Here is an 18,599-nt window from a genome sequence, read left to right as displayed (position 1 = left end):
TGCTGTATTTTTACACTTATAGGCCCGTTGGGCAACTGAAAATGAAGAAGCAACCAGATTGGTTTTACATGCATTCCTCCTTGCAATCATTATATACAAGGATTCCTATCTCCTCCAGACGAACAAGGTCAATTTCTCATCAAAATTGGTGTCTTTTCTTCTGCTGGGCCCTATGCAAAGAAGGTCCAAATTGTCCAGACAAAACCAGAGTCTATAATGCAATGGATTCTTGCTGGCAAAAGTATGCCTCCTTTGGGGTCTCTTCCTGTAGTTCTGCAGAGCCCAGAGTTGCAGGGATAGGAAACAAAAAATCCTCAAATGTGTCACTGTTATTGATAGTAATTGGGACCAATCTACTTCCATCTCTTGATCCTGGATCCAGGCATTCTTCTAACAGAAAATATAGTGCCGTATATAGGTCTCTTATTTAATTAATGTATTTCCTCCTCGGAGGTAACACACCTGTATTTGTAGAGTATAGCTTCCTAGACAGTTCTTCAATAAGCCCTCCCCATGCTCTGTTAGGTCAATATCTTTTGGATGATGTGATATACTATATGGTCAGTGGATTTTGTTGTCATGAGGCATCCCTGTATCTTCTTTTCTATAGTTTCCATGGTTTGCTGTGATGTTATGTGGAATCCCAACCTAGTGGATGTCATACTACTTAATTCCTCAGACAGTTATGTTGGATGAGTCCCAGAGGACAGTAAGGGCAACCCTATACCTGGAATATGTATCTGTTCCTTTGAGAATGAACTACTGGTTTTTCTAAGGTAGCAGTGGTCCAGTGTAGTTAATTCATCACCAAGTAGCTTCTTGAGGAATTGTGCCATATTAATGACATAGGATTGGTCTCTATTGCTGGCATATTAGACATTTGGATGTGGCAGAAACTAGATCATTCTTGGTAATTGGAAGTCCATGCTGCTGGGTCCATGCATAGCCTCTTCTGGCACTGCAGACACTTTATTCCTGTGAGCTGATACCAATTGACTGTGTCATTTTTTGTATCTAGTTATTCAGAGCTTCTCTCAGAGTGGATGTTCTCTGGTCGGCATTAATGTACAAAAAATTCACACTTCTAGTTTATTACCATCCTCATGACTTACCCTAGATTTCCTTATCCCCAATCCTTAAATACTTTCTTAAATGTCCATGTGATGCCAGCCGGGAAATTCTCCATTGCTCATGATTTTGTATATACGCAAACTTGAGTCATTTCTCTTTCATTACAAGGTGCATGATCAGATGCAAGACTCACAGATCTTTTCATTTGGGAAAATTTTCTCTCACCACTATCTTTCACTCCCAAATAAGACTATGTTACAGTCACCATTTGTTTTTAGCTTGCACTCACATACTGAAAGAGTTCTCCCATCAACAAAACTTTGGGTTTTAAATTCTTCTCCAGGTGGTTATATGAGATCTATATAAATTCTTCATGACATTTATATCCACTGCTGTACCTCCAAATTATATAATCTAGTCAAATTGCACAAAAGACAGGCTGCTTGTACCACATCCTACTACCATTGTAGAGGTCTTTCCTACACTGGGCCCTCCTCAATGATGGCAGGCAACTATGTCACCCAGCATATGGGGTGCAAGAATTTTTCTACATGTAGAAATTCCTGCCTCCAGAATCTACCAGGTTTTGTGCTTCTTTCTTTATTATAGAAGAGACACATGCAATAATGTGTCCTCAAGTGAGAGCAGATTTCCTGAACTGCCACTAGCTGCTAATATTCCTGAAAATTTATGGATGGAGCATGTCTTTTCATTTTTGGAGGGGTTATCTACTACCTATGGAAACTTGTGTACCTTAGCAAAGTTTCCAATGTGCTAACCACCTGGTCCTTATCCAGACCAATCCACATAATGCCATTGATTTAATGGATTAATATAATGTCTGCAGGATGTCCAGATGGTTTAGATCTCTTTGGCTTACATTATAACAAAAGACAAGAAAGTTAACAGAAACCTAGAGCAAAACTACACATGTATATTGCTATCTGTTCAGTGTGAATACAAACTGGGATTTTCTGATTGGGATAGGAAAAACACCTTCACCAAATCAATGGCTACATATCATGGATCTGAAGTCCCACTAATCTTCTCTAGCTAAGATAGCACATCTTGCATAGTGGATGCTATTGAAACCAATACTTGGTTGAGTTGTGGTAATCTATACTCATTTTCCAGAATCTGTCTGGTTTCTTCAGGGGTCAGAGTGGTGAATTAAATGGGGATAGGATGGTTATAACACAACTAGCTCCTTAAGGTTGTCACTGATCTTTGACATGCCCCATGGGATGCAATTTTTTTTTTTTAATTTAATGCCTTGGTTGGGATGGGGTAGATTTTGGCTTTCATTTGGCCTTCCTCATTTTAATAGATTACCCCAGAGGGACCAAAGACCCAATGTGGAGAGTGGGCCAATTGAAAAGAAAATGTGGAACCAGTGGACCCACTATAACCCAAATCTTGTCCAGAGCTCCATTTATTACTGGATCTTCATGTCTCACCTGTTAAGGAACCCATGGAGACTCTGGGTCTATGGTTAACATCAACCTGATGCTGTGTATAGCCTCCCCATCATCCTATGGACTGAAACACCAGTAACAACCTTTCTACAGAGTATCCTGGGACTCTCACTAGTTTTATCAGAAAATACTTCTCATATTACATATATTTAAGAACTTTGAGTCAGTACTTTCTTCTTATATCATTTCCTTCAATAAATTTTAATTGGTTGCCTACTATATGTAGAAGACTATTCTAGGATCAAGTGTATAACTGACCCAAAAGAAGAAAATTCCTGAATATATAGAGTATAAAATTTAGTGAGGGAAAGAAATAATTAGCTACTATCTCATTGTCAAGATATTTGAAGAAAATAATGGGAAGGAAGAAAGCATTTGTTTTGGTGTATGTTTGTTTGGGGATGGGTGGGTAAGTTGACCTAAATAGTATGGTAACTTGGAAGACTATATCTCATTCACTAGTATATGTGATGAACATTTACTTATTCCTCAAGACTCAGCTTATGTTACCTGTTTTATATACCCTTAGTCCTAGAATGACATTTGTAATTACTGCTGTGTATGGAGGGGTGTGAGTGTGTGTGGACCTGTAGATATATATACTCTTGTATTAAAAACTCTTTTGGTGTGGGAAATATAAATGATTAATCTTAAGCACCTGCTGCAAGCTCAATATCTGGCAGATTATAAACTCATGAAAAATGTCCCTTAGTGTATCCATAAAGGACTGAAATATGAATGGAATTTTGGTGTGTGGTAAGAACATTCTGGGAAGATTTATGGTAAGTCTAGGCAATAAAAAACACCTCTATGTGATTAATTTATAGTGTGTAGAAGTGAAGTAATAATTTACATATAAAATTTTCTAAGTCCAACAGCAAGCATATTCTCTCCTTGGTTGACTCAAAGGCACCTCAAACTCAGTCCATCTTAATACTTGAGATTTTCTCCCACAAATCTGATCTAATTTTAATGTTTTTGTTCTCAGAACAAGACCTCCTTATTCCTCTAGTTGCACCAGCCAGATACCTAAGAGTAAATCTTAATCCTCCTTTCCTTTTCATCTTTTATATCCTATCACCGAGTTCTGCAGATTTTATTTTCTAAATCCTGCACCTTCAACTACTCACCTGCAGGTATTTTATTTCCTACTGAATTAATTTCCTATTGAATTAATACAGTATTCTGTATTTACTACCAGTAACCATGATGTTGGTCCTGCCTCCTTATCTGCAATTGTTTCGTAATGGATACTTCCCTATCTGCCTTTTAATCTGAACCAAACATCCTTAACATGACCTCTAAGGCACTTATATATCAATCCCTTGCTTAACTCTCCAGCCTCATCTCATGTTCTTACCTTTCTGGCTCTCTCCATTCCAGATGAGATGAACATCTTTGAGTTTCTTCACTTGTCCTTAAGTACCTTATGCCATAGGGCTTTTGCACCCACTCTTCTGCCTAAAATACATGCACCCTTCTTCACTTATTTAACTTCTGTCAATTATTCCTACCTGAGTTCTGGTATCATTTTCACAGGAAAGGCTTCCTTTAGCCCTTGAGTGTGTAATTCCTCTCACAGATATTCTCAGAGCACTACATGCCCATTATTTTCAGTGCTTATAATAATTAAAACTTCTTATTTTTTTGCATTTGAAATTGTTTTTCCTTTAGAAAACAACTCTGTACAAATGAGGACTTTGTATATGCTTACCATTATGTCGGCTGACCCGACACCTAGAGATGCTCAAAGATTTGTGCTAAATAAAGTTTTGGGGTTAAATTTTCGGGGAAACATTAAGTACCAAAGTAAGGAATTTAAAAGTTACCAATTTTTTATAAGAACTAAAAATATTTCAAGTGTTTTAGAGCTATAACTCTCTTGATTGGGTAGAATGAGTTGGAGAGGTGAGATTTGCTCGCAATAAGTTACTCTCAATAAGTTACTAGTACATTATTTGAAAAATAGGAGCCTAAAGTAAAAATGCTAGAGTAATAATGAAATAGGTAGGAATGATGCAAAAGAAGTTGTCAAACAGACACAGCAAAATTTGTTGACTAATTGAATATGGAAGGAAAACAAAACAAAAAAGGACTGAAAATTACTCAAAACAGGCCAACTGCATTTTATTAATAGAATAATGATGAAACTGTAATGTATATAAAGGCTATTCTTCTTTGAAGCTTTATGCATCTTCCAGGTTTTATATACCTTTTTCATGCATTGTTGTGTTGAAAAGAGACTGAGAACCAGAGAGCGAAAGCAAACACCAGGTCTTTTGCTAAATTCTACATTCAGCAAAATTATTATTTCCCTAAGTTTGGGGAGAAAATTGCTTAAGTGTATAATTTAACGAAGACTTAAAATACTTGAGTTTTATTTCTAAAATTAAAAGCAGAGTAAGCCCAATTAAAGATCTTGCCCTAAAGTAATATTAATAGAGCATGAAATGTATCACCTAGTATTTTCAAAAAATATTTTAAAATTTATCATTTCTAAGAATAGTGTATAATTCTGCAAAGTATAGAAATTAATACTGGATAGGACAGAACTGGGATTAAACATTACTTCTGAAAAGCATAATTCTTGTGATCTCAGTGGTCTGATCTCTTTCCACCCAAAGCTTGCTGAAAATTTTCCTTTCTCTGATTACATATAGGGATTTTTAATTCAGTGGCATAGAGGAATGAGGAACACTCAACTGTGAACTCTGGGAGACCAGTGACAATGGTTTTTTTGTTTGTTTTGTTTTAATCTATGTAGCCTAGTGGTGATTATTAACTGCTGATTATAGGAAGGAGGGAAAAGGATGGAAGGAAGATGATTAATTTTTAATTTCCATTAGTTAAGCCATAGAAAAAGGTAAATAGATTAAACTAGTAACATGGAGAGGGAAGTGGAGGGAAAGAGATGAAGAAACTGCTACTCAAGTGTAAGATGAATTATTAAGGGTGATTGGATTGACATTTCAAGAAAAAGAAATGTAGGAGGCAAATGGAGCGATTAGAAGAAAGATGGGAGGGAGGGAGGGAGAACAAGGAAGGAGGAGATGGGGGAGAGGAATTGAGAGACTAAGGGAGAATAGAGAAAAGAGGAACCACTGCAGTCTCAGCTATTGTGCTGTTATGGATGTGCATCCGTGAAACAAACTTACAGTCTTCATGCATGACCAAGAGTCATCCCTAAAGAGATGACAAATATCAGTTTATGCCACATTTGAAAAGTAACAAGTAAGTCCTTTATTGTTTCTGGGTGTTGGTTACTGGTACTAATTGTGCTATAGATGATCTAATTATTAGAGAAGTGACAGTATTTTAGGAAAAAATGGGATTGTGCATCTCAAATAAGACCATGGTGGCAGGAAAAAAAAATGCCTTTTATGACTATGAAATATCTGTTGTCTTCCCACATGAGGCATAGGGTGACTTTTTGGAGACTCAGGTACCCTGTATCTTTATAGGACTGTAATCTGAGGTCCGTGTTTACTTGAGTCTGGGACATGGAAACATAACCCACTCTCTCTCATTAAATGAATTGTTATCTGATTAGTGTATTTTCCACGTCCTTTATTTTCAAAGCCCTTCTTAATCTCAAGCTTCCAAAACAGTAGAAGTAGACTCAGACACGTACAAGAGAAACCAGAAGGGACCAGGGCTTGAGGAACTTTTGAAAATTGAGATTCAAATTCTAAAATTACCCAATTCTCAATTTTATCAAATGAAATTATTTGTGGTCATCAGTACCTTGAAAGTTTTACCTCAAAAAAAAAAAAAAAATCTTGGTCATTAAAATCTCAATGATCAAAAGAAAAAAAAAAGGAGCCTAATGTATATAAACATGGAAATTCTTCCCCAGAGAGGGATAGCTGTGGTCTATTAGGCCACTTGCATCAGAATCAACTGTCAGAGTATAAAACAGATTCCTTCTCTCAAGCTTGACTAATGAATAAGAATATCTGGAATGGGATCTTTTTTGTTTAAAAAAGCACCATAGGTATTTTTTGTGCCTTCTTTTGTTTGGGAACCAAGATCTAAAATGTTATTCTCTAAAACCTTGGTTCTCTCTCTTTTTTTTTTTTTTTAAACAATTTCATTAAGTCTTTTGCTTCTATTGAGCTCCTGACTTTTCCTGTCTGACATCCTATCCATTTTCTTAATTCTGTAAAGCAAAAGTAAATATAATCCCTCTTTAGCAAAATTCTTCAAATAATCACAACAAAATGGTATTGTACCTTCTTCATTTGTCTTACCTTCCAAATTGCTTCAATTATTCTTCATATAGCATGGTTTATAGTGCCTTCAAGATTGCTTTTGACCCTGTGAAAAGACTATATTTACCTTATGTTTTAATCACAAATGTAGTTTGGCATACATATTTGATGCATTCAATTAAGTCTTCAGTTTCCAACCTGAAATCCCATTAAATTTTGCTGCCTCCTCTATAATTTTCTTTTTATATCATTTCACCATATTTGCATCCAGAAAATAAACACAGCTTTGCTGTATTCTGTATTAAACAAAACAAACAAACACAAGTGTGTTGGGGCACAAGGGTGGCTCAGTTGGTTAGGCTCTGACTCTTGATTTGGGCTCAGATCATGATCTCGGGATCATGGTGAGATCGAGCCCTAAGTCAGGCTCTGTGCTGAGTGTGGAGCCTGCTTGGGATTCTCTCTCTGTCCCTCCCCTGTCTCTTGCATATATGCACGCATGCATGCTCTCGTTCTCAGAATTTAAAAAAAATTAAAAAGTAAGTGTACTATGTAATACAGTTTCTTTTGACATTTATCATTTTAAAGTACATGTTTGTTATTTTTGAGAATTAAAGGGGCACTCATTCACTTTTTTATAAAACAGAGGTATTATCGAATTTTAAATAAAATTTGTATCTTCAACTACTCAGAAGTTACAAGTCTTTGTACCATGTATAAAACATGATGGATCTAGAATGTAACTTTTAAATTATCACAAAACAAATCACTTCATATATGCTTGTGACCATACTCTGAATGTTTGTATCCCTCCCACATTCATGTGTTGAAAACTTAATCTCAGATATGATGGTATTTGGAGGTAGGGCCTTTTAGAGGTGATTAGGTAATGAAGGCAGTGCGCTCATGGATGAGATTAGTGTTCTTATAAAAGAGAACCCAGAAAACGAGGCTCATCCGTTCCCCTATGTGAAGACCCAGTCACCTATGAACCAGGAAGTAGACTCTCACTGATACCATATGTGCTTGTGTTGGATCTTAAACTTCCTAGCCTCTTGAATTATGAGGAATAAATTTCTGTTGTTTATAAACTACCCAGCCTATGGTATTCTGTTTTACCAGCCTGAACAGACTCAGCCAGTTTCTCAACATTATTTATTTATTTATTTATCTTTACAATACCCATGGCTCAGTCATAGATAAGGAATTCGAAAAAGTTGTAGTTAGGACTATTAGCAGAGGGGCTTGGATTCTGTGTTTTCTATGTTTAGAGCACAGAAGGAGCACCTCAGTAAAATAAGGGTAGCCACATTTTGCTAAAATATATATTTTTAATGAAAGGTTTTGGCCATTTAGTAAGCATATTTTTTAATATGATTAATTTTTTGCTTCTTAAAACGCTTGATTTCTGTTAGACACTGCAGCGGACAGGTAGCTAGAGATTGATATAGCACATTTTCAGTCTGATTTTATTATTGTAAATGTTTTGCCTTTGAGTTCTATAATAATTAATGGAACTGGATGACATCAAATGGATGGTCAAATATTTGTAAAGTAGTTAATAATTTTCACTCCCATTGCTATCCAATCAGGAAAGCACATTTAGGATTGTTGTAAACTACAAAAGTGGGAAGGGAAAATTACATAAGGTGTAAATCGATTAAAGCATCTTTTGGAGAACTACAGCAATTAGCTTTTCAATTGTTTCAATTGTTTGAATTTCTGACCTAACTAACTAAAGTGGCTAAAGAAAAAAAAAATTATCAGTAGTCCTACATCAAATAAACACAATAAAGTCTAACAAACTTTGATAGAAAGCCCTATGTTTAGGGAAAGCTGAGAAAAGCAGAGAAGAATTTAAACTCACACATGGGCAACCAGTGTTACCCTAACCCAAATTCTAACTTTGACCTGAAAGCTAGATTCCCCAACTCCCACCCCAAGATTGAATTTAAAATGGTAGAGCCTAGATATTGGAATCTTAAAAAATCTCCCCAAGTAATCCTAAAATACAACCACACTAAATGACTTGACAAATGATTAATTATTTGGCTTAAGGATTCCAGAAGAAAAAAAATAAAGCCCCTCTCAAGGCATGTCATACATCAGAATCGTTAAGTATGAAGTAACTCCGCATATTTAGACATGTAAGCAAACTTGAATATTTTATCATATCAATAATTTTATTGGTTAGTCATGGAGGGGGAGAAATCATTACTATTTCATAAGGTGACTTTAAAATGAAAGTTTTCTTATTTATATAGTTCTCTGGTAAACATAGATTTAGCTTATCTCAAATTATCCCAGTTATCATTGGAAAGAGAAGAGAAGAGGACATGTTAACCTGGAAGTTATTTATGACTCTGTTTGTCCAGAGCCATTCATTTTAAAATATAAGGACATTCAAATTATATTAGACAAAGATATGAATAGAATTTATAATTTAGGCCTATCTTCTATGGTATACATCAAAAGTTGGCAAATGGTTTCTGTAAAGGGTCAGATAGTAAATACTATATATTTTGGGGGCTATATGGTCTCTGTCACTGTTCAGCCTTGCCATTGTAGCGTAAAGTAGCCATAGACAACATACAAATGAGTGAGCATGACTGTGTTCCCATTCAGCTGTATTTATTATTTATAAAAAACAGATGGTGGACTGGTTTTGGACCGAAGGCCAGGCCATAGTTTGCCAAACCCTGACCTACATTAGTTGAACTCTTTCTCTCATTTTTGAGGTCAGTGGTAAATGTTTAAATAGCAGAAAAGTATATTGAAGGCATCATTTATGATCTTTTGGGGCTGCTCCAATGAGAGTCAGACTGGTGAGTGGAGAGTAGGGCACTGGCATCAGGTACACCAAAAAACAAAAAACAAAAACACCTCAGTAATTAAGATAAATGATATTTATGAAATAGTAAAACAAAACAAAAACTGGCAAACTCTAGAGCCCAAAAGTCCACTGTCTGCTTTTGTAAACAAAGTTTTATTTGAACCAGGGCTCAGATTAGGGTGAGGTATGTGAGGCAGGGTTGTGCAAGGGAAAAGTGGGATCTTGTCTTTCTTTAAAATTTTAATATTTTGTCCATTAGGAATTTTTTACACTAATGTTGATTATTTTTAGTATAGCAAAAAAATATTAGTTACTGAGTTTGACTCTTCAGATTTTATTTCTAAGGCAGATACTTCACTTTCTTCACCCTGGTTCTAACCTGGTTTGGTTGACATACTTTAATATCACTAACATATTTTCTTAAAATATTTACAAACAACCTAAATACATTTACTAATCATACTCTGTGATAGTTCTAGACTATGTCAAGTATTTCCCTTTTTCATAGGTCTTGACTGAGGGGTACCCAGTATGCTAAAAATGAACTGTAGGTTAGGTTTACCCTTGGAAAAGGTTAGATATTGCCTGTCATACAAATATAATAATTTTGTATGTGTTTGCCATTAAATACAATAGACAACCCAGGCTACATGACTATTTGGCAATTCTATTAACTACTTACTAACTTTAAGGGAAGATCTGTTTTTGTATGTTATTTTAACTTATTTTGTAACTTATATATATTCTATTTTCAATTGATATCATGTATCCATTGATTTTCAAAAATCTATATCTAATAGACTTGTTGAATCCCTATGGTGTACACTGAAACTAATGTAACATTGTGTCAACTATACTTTGATAAATTTATGCAGGTTTTATATATATATATATATAATCTGTGCCTAGATATTTTTAGGTACCCAAAGAAGGAAAAGATCTTTATCTTCGTTTTTGGGTCTTATACTATGTTTGCTTTGTAGAGAATATGCATTCAGTAAATACCTACTGAGACAGTTAACAAGCATTTTTCTGTGCCCACTAATGACTAGGCAAGACACAGTACTAGGTGACGTTTAAGAAGCAGCAAACCTGTACAGTAGTCATGGTGACCCTTCTGTTAAAGAGGGAAATGCATATGAATAGGTACATACTGTAGAAAAAGAGCATATTGCTATACTTGGTTTTAGGAGTGAGGCAGGAACGGGCTATTGTTGGTGATAGTCCATGATCGCCAACCACAGTGGGGAAGGGTAAAGAAGGTAAAATATTCTAGTACCGATTTCAATGTGTATGGGAGTGGGGATTTTCCCACGTTGAATAATTCTCATGAAATCAACTGGGTGTCCTAGAATTCAGCTTAATTCTGACATTAACTACCTGGAGATAGCATCAGATTCCACAGGTTAAGGGTGTAGTCCCTCAGGGACCACCCCCCTTCCCCATCAGCCACATATACAGGCAGGCATGCAGATTTAAGAGGCCAGTTGCAAGTCTAGGTTGTAACCTCTGCTTCTGACCCAATGTAATATAGATGATAACTTCCAATGATCCCCTCCTTGAATTCAATTAATTTGCTAGAATAGCTCACAGAATTCAAATAAACATTTTACTTGCTAGATTACTGGGTTATTATAAAAGGTTTTAACTCAGTAACAGCCAGATGGAAGAGATGCATAAGGCAAGGTACGGGGAAAGGGTGGGGAGCTTCTATGCCCTCTCCAGGTATGCCTTTTTCCCCAAGTCTCCATGTGTTCACTAATCAGGAAGCTCTCTGAACCCCTTCCTTTTGAGTTTTTAAGGGAGATTTATTACATAGGCATGATCAATGAGATCATTGACCATTGGTGATGGATTCAATCTTAAGCCCCTCTCCCCTCCCTAGAAATCAGGGAATGGGACTGAAAATTCCACCCCTCTATTCAGGGTTGGATCCCTTGGCAATAGGCTTCCATCCTTAGGTGCTTTCCAGAAGTCACTTCATGAATATAAACCCGGTTGTGATGTCAGGTGGCCTGATATTTCACCTTTATGGCTCTGAAACAATTTCAGCAACTGAGGACAAGAGACCAAATATTATGACTGTCAACTTTAAAAAATAGCCAGTTATTGTAGCAGCAAAATGAATTTATTTGGGAAGAGCAGAAGAATTGTAATTTGGGACAAGCAAACTATGGTGAAGCATAGGCATGTCTGAAGAGAAGAGGGGAAGGTTAGCTTTTATTAGATTTTCAGAGAAAATTAACATGGATGGTTTGAGCAAAAGTTTACCACAGAAAAATGAGAGTTTGAAGTTGTGATGGTTTCTTATTGGCTGCAAATGGTGGTTAATGCATTAGTGCTAGGACAGAGAGGGGTGTTTCTTCTTTTTTTAAAAGCAGGAGATAAAATTATGTGAAAAGTATCCTCCCTTTGTCAAGATAATGTTTACTTCTTTCTGTTGGTTAGGTGGCTGTGACAAGTGGTATGTGCGGGAGAACTCCTCCTTTAGGCCTTCCCCACTCCATTTTAAATGTTTCTTTTACACATTTTCATAAGACAAAAGATGCTCCCATGCTCAGAAAATTTCAAGAGTTTGGGAGTTGTGAGCCAGAAACCACAGGCAAAGACCAAATATATGAGAAATATACTTTGGTCATCTGGCCAATTATGCATATTTCTTAAGCCACGGTATTGCAGAAGGGCACATACTTACTGCATATCTGGCTACCATCATTTCCTTTAGCTGGCTTCCTGAAAAGGGCAACTCTTCTCTTTATAGACCCGAGGATTTGTGGCTTCTTTATGCCATATAAATTATAATAGAACTGTCATTATTATGTTTTAACTTATTTCCCTAAATATAGAAAGAAAAACTCAGAAGTTAGGAGAACTAGAAATGCCCTTAAAATATAAGCTACCCTTTTGACTCTAATGGTGACTCAGAAAGATAAGTCTCCATGTTACTATAGTGACATGATTCTGTACAGCTCATGGGAATTAGTTCTGAAGAATGTGAATCTCCCTAATTTTCCTACCAAGAATAAGACTCATATAATTTCAACCAGACTGTATTAAAGGTTAGGCATAAAGTAAAACAGACTACTTAATGGAAATAAAACAGCTGCAAGAATTATTGTTCCAGTATTCCATAGATTGAATTCACAGTCCCTTACCAGTTCATCTTCTGGCTTAGCAGTGACTTGCTTCCACTTCGATTGCTAAATTCCCTCCATCATCAGAAATGCTCCCATATTGCTATACCTTGGAGTTCTAGTTCAATTTGTCCTACCCTTCAGAAAGATTTTCTTTTTTTAATTTCAATTACCATTTTATATCCTGCTCCAGGATTAAGATTTTGTGAGGAGCACAGAGGATTATCCTCCCCATTCTCTAGAATGCCCAACTCTTGAAAGGGTCAGTTAGTGCTCTATGACCCAGGTATCTTAATTACAACAGTGCATTTCACATTATTTGGACATTTTACTCAGTTTTTGACAACAATAAGAGAATAGTCTGGATTCTGGTGCACCAAATACAATATGGTTCTTTTCATAGCCTTTCTTCCAGTGCCAGTGAGTAGAAGTCCAAGGTCTTCCTTCCTTTATAGACCAGTCTACAGAAATGATCATAAAAATGATTAGATTAAGAAAATAAATTCACCATGTACGTAAAGGAATACATTTGCTACAGTTACATTCAGTTGACACTACTAAATAGAAAACAGAATTTCAGTCTGAACCATGTACTTTTGTAGGACTTCTGTGAATTCACAATTTTTAAGAAAATAATGATAGATACATAACTGCATAACTGAAAGGTTCACCAAAAGGTTGATTATAAAACAAAGTAAGAATCAGCTCCAAGGCAAATTTCAGTTTTCCCACTGAATGCATAAACAGAACTAGTAGAAAAACATATTTTTTTTCAGTGTACCCAACAAAAAGTTTGGTATTTCTATATCTGACACAATATTATGATTAGGTTATGATGACTGGCCTGTGTCCACTCTATGCCTTATCCCCAAATAGACTTCAATGATTTTCTTAAGGTAAGAATGAAGAGATAAAACTTAATTTGGATGTTAACACTTTACCTGTAGAATGCTAATAATATTTATTAGAATTTAAATTAATGTTACAAAATCTAAAAGAACTCTAAAGTAGAACTTACTGCCTCTAACATTTGGGTTGTAATATAATCTTTGGATGTGGATATATTTTTTTCCAGATTAATTATGGTTTATGTCAAATGCCCTCCCCCCAAATAATATATTTATGAGATAGATGGTTTTTAATACCCCATATTTAAATGTTAGAGAACAAATCTAGAAAGATAAATTACATCCTTTATGTTCTTAAATGAAATAATAAATTGTGCCTGTTCTAGTAATTTATTTCTGCATAAAACACTACCCCAACTAAGTGGCTTAAAACATCAACAATAATTTATTTTGCTCATAAATCTGCAATTTGGGCAGGATTCAACAGGGAAAGCTCTCTTTTCCATGCAGAAGCAGCTCAAAGGCTGGTGGTAACTCATTTTCTAGGGGCTGGAATCATCTGAAGGCTCTTTTATTCATATATCTGGCAATTAATGGTAGCTGTTGGCTGGCACCTCAGCTGATACATCCACATGAGGCTTCTCCTTGTGAACACTTGGTCTTCTCACACCATAGTAACTGGGTTCTAATAGTAACAGTAAGTGTCTGTAGGGGAGGAAAATAATTTTCCTACATTGTTCTAGGTTCTTGGCTAAGCCCCCTCCACCCCCCATGTAATAAAAAGATTAACAGGAAAAAAACAAGTTTAATTATGTATATACCTCCTGTATACATGGGAGATATCTAGGAAAACTGAGTCACTCTCCAACTTGGCCCAAGCCACCACCTTACATAACATCTCTAGCCAAGACAAAATAAGATGTTGGGAGGTGGGGAGGACAGTAATGGGAAGATACCAGGAAAAAGCAAAATGCTTCTGCTCCTATCTATTTTCTAGAGAGTAGCTTTTAGGAAAGCAACTTTTCTGAAGGGTAGACTGTAGTAACACATATCCTTGGCCAAAACAAGAACTGGGGGCCACATTTAAAGGGGGGGTTAGATTTGTATTACAACACAGAATATGTCACTCTAATTACTTCTAAAATGAGGTTCTCTGAGTTTACGCTGGGGTCCTAAGGGATATTTAGTAACATTATAAAAAAGAGCAAATGACATCTGAGATTCATGTAAGAAATGGGACCACCAAGCCGTACATCTATGTTAGTCTCTGACACAGGTAAGCCCTATTAGCCCTCTTTGAATTAAATGAACACTGTGGTAATTTGCAAAGCAGTGAAGTACACCGTGGTAGCCAGAACACTGTGCTAAACCAGCATACCTCATGGAAACAACCTTATATTTTATGGCCTTAAGGAGAAAGAATGAGAAAAAGGTGAATATCATAGTGGCTAGGAGGTCAGTGTTAACCTGTGGGACATCTTCAACTAGTTTGTGACTCTTTGCTCCCTCAGGTCCAAATTATTTAACAAATAAGAGTTACATAAGCATGTTTTCTAAAAGAAAAGAATGGGGTTTTTCATTAATTTGCATATAACACATAAGAGCCAAGGTAAAAATTATATTGACAGTATGTTTCTAGGCAAATGTGTGTTTATTATACATGATTGAGAGGCAAGGACTGAGTTAAACATAAATGTATATTGCTAATGCTCCTCTAACACCAAACAACAATAAATGAGAGCTAAACATGTATCAGTAGTTTAGGGGAATAATAAAATACACATAAAGTTAATCTGACATAATAGTATGCACATCGTGCACTACATGGGAATTGGTGTTGCTGGTATGTACTTCACAGTAATGATACTTGGTATTTCTTTGATAAAACAAATTTCCATTTTGTCTTGTATTCTCTCTATGGTATGTGAAAATCAGCATCTCTTTCAGTACTCTTTCTTTATAATGTTTATTTAATAACTGTCATACTTGAACAATTTAACATCTATCCAATAGTATTGCCAGAAAGAAGATATTTCTTCTGAACTTGTCCCAAGTCATCATCCTTTCCTCACCATAGATACACTTTATGGATCTTTGAGTGCATGCTCCTTGTTTTCTGTGTCAAGTCAGTGTCCCATTCCTAGAGGAATTGAACATGCAAGATCAAACAATTATACTCCTATTATTTTTCTTGTAGAATTATAGCACAATTAAGCATTTTGTATATGTGCAACGTTTCTATTCCCATTATAGCTGTATTCTTAATATTATTGTTAATCAGCATCCAGTTATGTATATGCAGGTTTATAGTTCCAGCTGCAGCCATGAGTCAATATTTCACTTGTTCTCATCTAGACAACCAACCAAACCTGAACATAATTTTATACCTACGAGAGTAGCAAAGGGAACTTCCGTGGCTTTATCAGTATAAGTGCCTCCCATTCCCATGGAGGAAGGCTGCACACTTATACGGACTCCGTTTTGCTTGAGTCTTAATAGAATCCTGAGTTTCTTTTTTTTTATATTTTTTTTTAGATTTTATTTGAGAGAAAGAGGGAGAGAGAGAGAGAAGGAGCAGGGGGAGCAGCAGAGGGAGAGGGAGAAGCAGACTCCCCGCTGAGCAGGAAGTCCCATGTAGGGCTCAATCCAGGACCCTGGGATCATGACCTGAGCCGTAGGCAGATGCTTAACCAAATAAGCCACCCAGGCGCCCTGTATCCTGAGTTTCTATGAGTCCTAATCCTTTGATGGCACTGGAGCCTACCAGGTCAACCATGACCTATATCAACAGCTGTTATACTTTTTCTTTCTTTCTTTTTTTTTTTTTTTAAGATTTTATTTATTTGACAGCGAGAGACAGCGAGAGAGGGAACACAAGCGGGGGGAGTGGGAGAGGGAGAAATGGGCTCTCCACCGAGCAGGGAGCCTGATGTGGGGCTCGATCCCAGGACTGGGGATCACAACCTGAGCTGAAGGCAGATGCTTAACTGACTGAGCCACCCAGGCGCCCTTTCCTTATTCTTTTTTGTTTTTTTAAAGATTTTATTTACTTGACAGAGAAAGAGACAGTGAGAGCAGGAACATAAGCAGGGGGAGTGAGAGAGGGAGAAGCAGGCTTCCCACTGAGCAAGGAGCCCAATGTGGGGCTCGATCCCAGGACCCTGGGATCATGACCTGAACCGAAGGCAGACGCTCAACAACTGAGCCACCCAGGCACCCCCCCAAACAGCTGTTTTTCTCCCTCTATTCTTCTAGACACATCCTATAACTGGCTCCTAATTCTTCCATTCTGCTTTGGTTTCAGATTAAAAAAAAAAAAAAGACTTTGAGAAATACTTCACTGGACAATAAATTTCTTTAAAATTAGGAATTCTTTTTTTCATTTCAACCTCTAGCCATATAGTTTTCATTCATTAATTTATTCAATAGACATTTATTAAGGAAACACTTAAGAGGGTAATTAAAGTATGAACAAAAAAAATGATAGTGTTAAAAAAAGGTTAGACATTATGTCCTCATCCTAGAATAATACCTAGCAAATAAAAATCAAAAAAGTTTTATCTGAAAACCCCCCCCTCTCCTTTTCTTTCTTCTTTTCTCCCTGCCTTTGAAATTATTATTCACTGTTGATATTGTCATCAGTCATGTATAAATATTATTATTTATTCAATAAACAGAAAGCTCCCTAGGTAGTTCAGGCAGGGGAATTGAATGCAGGAAATATCGGGAAGGAAAACAAACCAACAAATAAACATTGGGAGAGCTGCTGCAGAAAAGGGAGCACTTCTCAATGTCAGGAAGTTTCTATTGCTCCAGGGAAGAAGGCATACATGGAGAAGGTGGTAGCAGTACACTGACTGTCACTGGCAATACAGCGACACCACCTCCCCTTGAAATAAATACATGCGGCGTCCTTGGCCTGGGTGCTGCTGAGACTGCCACGCACTGTTACCCGCTAAGGGCTGCTGCTGAGTGTGCTGGGCTCCCTCCCGCGGATGCTACTGCAGGGGTGGTTCTCATCGGAACAATCTTTCCACAGATATCAACCATAAACACGTATACACACAAACAGCAAAACAAATACAGCTACCTGAAAGCACTGGAGAGTGAACAGAAACAGGCAAATACTGGAGGAGAGGTAACACTTAGAAGAAATAAACAGGATGGGGTAAGATTCCCGTTTGTCTCCCTTTTAGCCTGAGAACAGCGCCATGCAGGGCAGCTAGGGCTCTGGTATAAACACCACCTTCTCGCTGCTTTGAAGAAACTACAGGGCAGATCGAGGCAGCCACAACTGCTGGAAAGTAAGGGAAACATAGAAGAAAAAGGGAGCCCTGCAGAGTTTCAAATTATATAAATAAACTCTACCTACAATTCTGGTGAACCCTGATCTAGACATGTGTGAGGCAAAGATCAAGCGGCCCAGCCAAGTTTAAAAGAACAACTAAGATTTCAGCTGTTGCCCCAAAAGCGCAGAGGCAGTTTGCAGTTTGAATTTAACCACATGAACTGCCCGCTGGATGGTAATTTTTTTTTTAAAGATTTTATTTATTTCACAGAGAGAGACAGCGAGAGAGGGAACACAAGCGGGGGGAGTGGGAGAGGGCTGAGCAGGGAGCCCGATGCGGGACTCGATCCCGGGACTCCGGGATCAGGACCTGAGCCGAAGGCAGTCGCTTAACCAACTGAGCCACCCAGGCACCCCTTTCTTTAAAAATTTCTAAGATATAGGTAGGTATTGGTCAAACAAAGCAATCCTGTCAAAAGATCCCTCTGTACCAATATAGAAGAAAGAGGAAATGATTTAATATTGAATAAGCATTATCAGATCAACATGCATGAATGTGACTACAAGTCTGGACAGAAATTCACATAAACTTACACAGAACAATTAAATTTCTCTTCCATGAGAGACAAGTAGATGTATCTTGTGATTGTCCCTATAAATCTTATGAGAAAATAACTTCAGAGATACATGTTTGCAGTTCCAAGGGTCAGAAGGCCCTTGACCTTGCATTGTTAAGTGA

The sequence above is a fragment of the Mirounga angustirostris genome, unplaced genomic scaffold (genome assembly GCF_029215605.1).
Source record: "Mirounga angustirostris isolate CCGP_5_RB_7025 unplaced genomic scaffold, mMirAng1.0.hap1 SCAF_8, whole genome shotgun sequence".
NCBI lineage: Eukaryota > Metazoa > Chordata > Mammalia > Carnivora > Phocidae > Mirounga > Mirounga angustirostris.
Note: the sequence above shows the minus strand (reverse complement) of the source record.